Source organism: Schistocerca americana, unplaced genomic scaffold (genome assembly GCF_021461395.2).
Source record: "Schistocerca americana isolate TAMUIC-IGC-003095 unplaced genomic scaffold, iqSchAmer2.1 HiC_scaffold_412, whole genome shotgun sequence".
In the NCBI taxonomy this organism is placed as follows: Eukaryota; Metazoa; Arthropoda; class Insecta; order Orthoptera; family Acrididae; genus Schistocerca; species Schistocerca americana.
In genome coordinates, this window is record NW_025726140.1 from 32,501 (window position 1) to 37,500 (window position 5,000).

General features: G+C 62.7%; 1 pseudogene; it reads left to right on the forward strand.

Moving 5' to 3' along the window:
• LOC124582386 overlaps positions 1-5,000 on the forward strand; it is a 7,966-nt pseudogene that overhangs the window by 1,045 nt on the left and 1,921 nt on the right.

The following is a 5,000-nucleotide window of genomic DNA, read 5'->3' on the forward strand; positions in this document are numbered from 1 at the left end:
GCCCTTCACGGGGCGGCGGCCTCCGCACTCCCGGGGCGTCTCGTCCTCATTGCGAGGTGAGGCGCACCTAGAGCGTACACGTTGGGACCCGAAAGATGGTGAACTATGCCTGGCCAGGACGAAGTCAGGGGAAACCCTGATGGAGGTCCGTAGCGATTCTGACGTGCAAATCGATCGTCGGAGCTGGGTATAGGGGCGAAAGACTAATCGAACCATCTAGTAGCTGGTTCCCTCCGAAGTTTCCCTCAGGATAGCTGGTGCTCGTACGAGTCTCATCCGGTAAAGCGAATGATTAGAGGCCTTGGGGCCGAAACGACCTCAACCTATTCTCAAACTTTAAATGGGTGAGATCTCCGGCTTGCTTGATATGCTGAAGCCGCGAGCAAACGACTCGGATCGGAGTGCCAAGTGGGCCACTTTTGGTAAGCAGAACTGGCGCTGTGGGATGAACCAAACGCCGAGTTAAGGCGCCCGAATCGACGCTCATGGGAAACCATGAAAGGCGTTGGTTGCTTAAGACAGCAGGACGGTGGCCATGGAAGTCGGAATCCGCTAAGGAGTGTGTAACAACTCACCTGCCGAAGCAACTAGCCCTGAAAATGGATGGCGCTGAAGCGTCGTGCCTATACTCGGCCGTCAGTCTGGCAGTCATGGCCGGTCCTTGCGGCCGGCCGCGAAGCCCTGACGAGTAGGAGGGTCGCGGCGGTGGGCGCAGAAGGGTCTGGGCGTGAGCCTGCCTGGAGCCGCCGTCGGTGCAGATCTTGGTGGTAGTAGCAAATACTCCAGCGAGGCCCTGGAGGGCTGACGCGGAGAAGGGTTTCGTGTGAACAGCCGTTGCACACGAGTCAGTCGATCCTAAGCCCTAGGAGAAATCCGATGTTGATGGGGGCCGTCATAGCATGATGCACTTTGTGCTGGCCCCCGTTGGGCGAAAGGGAATCCGGTTCCTATTCCGGAACCCGGCAGCGGAACCGATACAAGTCGGGCCCCTCTTTTAGAGATGCTCGTCGGGGTAACCCAAAAGGACCCGGAGACGCCGTCGGGAGATCGGGGAAGAGTTTTCTTTTCTGCATGAGCGTTCGAGTTCCCTGGAATCCTCTAGCAGGGAGATAGGGTTTGGAACGCGAAGAGCACCGCAGTTGCGGCGGTGTCCCGATCTTCCCCTCGGACCTTGAAAATCCGGGAGAGGGCCACGTGGAGGTGTCGCGCCGGTTCGTACCCATATCCGCAGCAGGTCTCCAAGGTGAAGAGCCTCTAGTCGATAGAATAATGTAGGTAAGGGAAGTCGGCAAATTGGATCCGTAACTTCGGGATAAGGATTGGCTCTGAGGATCGGGGCGTGTCGGGCTTGGTCGGGAAGTGGGTCAGCGCTAACGTGCCGGGCCTGGGCGAGGTGAGTGCCGTAGGGGTGCCGGTAAGTGCGGGCGTTTAGCGCGGGCGTGGTCTGCTCTCGCCGTTGGTTGGCCTCGTGCTGGCCGGCGGTGCAGGATGCGCGCGCCTGCGCGGCGTTCGCGCCCCGGTGCTTCAACCTGCGTGCAGGATCCGAGCTCGGTCCCGTGCCTTGGCCTCCCACGGATCTTCCTTGCTGCGAGGCCGCGTCCGCCTTAGCGTGCTCCTCCGGGGGCGCGCGGGTGCGCGGATTCTCTTCGGCCGCCATTCAACGATCAACTCAGAACTGGCACGGACTGGGGGAATCCGACTGTCTAATTAAAACAAAGCATTGCGATGGCCCTAGCGGGTGTTGACGCAATGTGATTTCTGCCCAGTGCTCTGAATGTCAACGTGAAGAAATTCAAGCAAGCGCGGGTAAACGGCGGGAGTAACTATGACTCTCTTAAGGTGGCCAAGTGGCGGCGGTGTGGCTGCATCCGGACTTGGCTTTTCGAAGTGCGGTCTTGATGTAGTCGTGCTGCTGCTGCTGCGAGGTGCCTTCCTTGGGTTATAGTTACAGGGAGAGTGATGCGCAATACATGGGCCTGGCCCTCTTAGCCTCTCCTCTCCTGCGGTCTTCTCCCCTTCTCGTGGGCCCGCTGATTTTTGCAGAGTGGAAGACCGCACCAGGGGCTTGGGGGGGTTACCAGCCCCCCCTCGCATTATCCCTTTATAGTTGGGGGCAGCCGACAAGAAACAAGAGATGGTGGCCCTTCCGCTGAAGGTGCCACCCCAGCTACCCCAGCACCTATCCGGCCAACCGGCCGTAACGAAAATGCGATAGTTTGTGTAGCTCCCTTTGCTTGCAGTGAGTGCCACCGCACTTTTACCACGAAGAACGGTCTCGGGGTCCATCGCCGCCGCCAACACCCTGCGGCCGCCAACGCTGAGATCGTGACGGAGAGGCATCGCGCGAGGTGGACGGAGGAAGAAGTCCTGTCGCTCGCCAAGGCAGAGGCCGAACTGTTCCTGGAGAGGGACGCCCGGTTCTTCTTTGTAAATCAAGAACTTACCAGGATGTTCCCCGACCGAACGCTTGAGGCAATCAAGTGCCGACGGCGGCAAGCTGCCCACAAGCAGCTTGTCCGCCAATTCATGGAGGCACTTGAGATCGGTCGGGGTGAAGAGCCGGCGTCCCGCCGTGGAGCAGCGAGCTCGCTGCCTGACGCGGGCGAGGCCGCTGCGCCGCCCGTCGACGCAGCCGAGGACTTCGCGGCCGACACCACCGGGCCGCCGCCGGAGGGGCCGACTGACGCCGCCATCTGGGAGCATCTGGCGGGGCTACCCGCTTCCGCCCAGCGTTTCTCTGCCCTGGATCGAGTCATTGGTCTGGGGCGGGGCACGCCGCCCGATGTCATCCTGGGCATGCTCCCGGATGCCCTTGCGTCGGTCGGGTCCAGGGGGGAGAGGTCGATCACCAGGACACAGCGGCCGCGCCAACCATCCAAGCGGCCGCCTGCCGCCCCGCCGCTGCAGAAGCGCAAGCGGCGCCGCTGGGAATACGCGCGGACGCAGGACGCCTTCCGTAGGTCGCGTGCGCGTTGCGTGCGCGGCTTGCTGGACGGCACCCTGCTGCAGCCGCCACCCGACATCCCCGGTCTGCTGGACTTCTGGGCGGACCTCTTCACGAAGAAGCCGATCTCCACCGCCGGCTTCATCCGTGACCGCCTTCTCCCGCACTCGGAGCCTGTCGCTCCTGAGTGCCTATGGGGGCCGGTCACACGTGAGGAGGTCGCTGCTGCCTTGCCGCCCAGGGGATCGGCAGCCGGGCCGGACGGCCTGACTCCAGCGGAGCTGCGGCGCCTGCCGCATGAAGTCCTGGTGAAACTCTTGAACCTCTTCCTCCTGGCCCGCGCCCTCCCCGAGCGTCTGCTTCGCGCCCGGACGTCACTTCTCCCCAAAACGGCTGCACCAACATCCCCCGCTGACTTTCGCCCCATTACGGTCTGCTCGGTGTTGGCGCGGACCTTTCACAAGGTTCTCGCGTCACGCCTGATGCGTGCATGTGCTGTGGACGAACGTCAGCGGGCATTCATCCCCCGGGATGGGATGTTGGAAAACACCTTCATCTTGGACACTGCTCTCACCGACGCAGTCCGCTCCTGTCGCTCTGTTTTTGTGGCATCGATCGACGTCTCTAAAGCGTTCGATTCGGTGGACCATGCCGCCCTCCGCCCCGTGCTGAGGGCTCATGGCCTGCCGGATTGCTTTATTGAGTACGTCGAAAGGTGTTACGAGGGTAGCACGACGGTGATAGCGGGCGGCGCCGACGTGGGCGTGCCCCTGCAGCCGGCTAGGGGTGTGCGTCAGGGTGACCCCCTCTCCCCCCTCCTTTTCAATTTTGCGGTGGACTATGTTTTGAGTCAACTTCCCTCCCACATCGGAGCTCGGATCCTTGGTCGCAGAGTTAACGCTGCGGCCTTCGCAGATGACGTCCTGCTTTTTGCATCGACCGCGAGGGGATTGCAGTCCCTCATCGACGCAGCCGTCGCAGCCCTCGCCCATCTGGGGCTGCAGATCAACGCCCGGAAGTGTTTCACCCTCGCCTTAGTCGCGTCTGGGCGCGACAAGAAGGTGAAGGTCGACGCCGACGTTACCTTCAAAGCGGGCAACGCCACCGTGCCCGCCCTACGTGTGGGTGAAACCTTCCGGTACCTGGGACTGCAATTCTCCACCGCTGGTCGCTGCGTTTTCAACCCACGACGCCACCTGGTGGAGCAGCTGGACGTCATCTCCCGAGCTCCGCTCAAGCCGCAACAGCGCCTCCACGCCCTCACCACCGTACTTCTGCCTGGCCTGTACCATGGGCTGGCCCTCAGCCGCACCCGAGTGGGTGCGTTGAAAGCGGCAGATGTGACCATCCGTGCCGCCGTCAGGAGATGGTTCCGCCTTCCGGCGGACACTCCCCTGGGCTACTTCCACGCTCCTGTAGCCCAGGGAGGCCTCGGCATCCCATCATGCCGATGGATGGGGCCAACACTTCGCCGGTCCCGTCTCCTGGCGCTGAAGAGGATTGGGCCAGCCGCCGACGGTGCAGGCCGGGACGAGGTGCAGCGTGAGATTGAGGCGCTGGAGCGGCATCTTATGTGGGAGGGCCACCTCCTCAAATCGTCGACGCAGGTTGGAGAGATGTGGGCCGCGCGCCTGCACGTTGCCTTTGACGGTGCGGCGCTGTCATCTTCCGCCGCCGTCAAGGGGCAACACCAGTGGGTCGCTGACACCAGTCGCCTGCTATCTGGGCGTAACTTCATCGACGCTCTCCGCGCCCGCATCAACGCCTTCCCCACGAAGGCACGGCGCAGTCGCGGGCGGGAGGCGGACACCAGATGCCGCGCGGGCTGCCAGGCCGTAGAAACCGCCAACCACGTGTTACAGGCTTGCTTCAGGACGCACGGGTCCCGGGTTAAGCGGCATGACGCGATCGTGCGCTATGTCGCCCGTGGACTCGCGCAGAGGGGCTTCAATGTCTCTGTGGAGCCCCACCTCCGCACACCTGAGGGAATCCGCAAGCCTGACGTGGTGGCGGTTAAAGACGGCATCGCCCGCGTCATCGACGCCCAGGTAGTCGG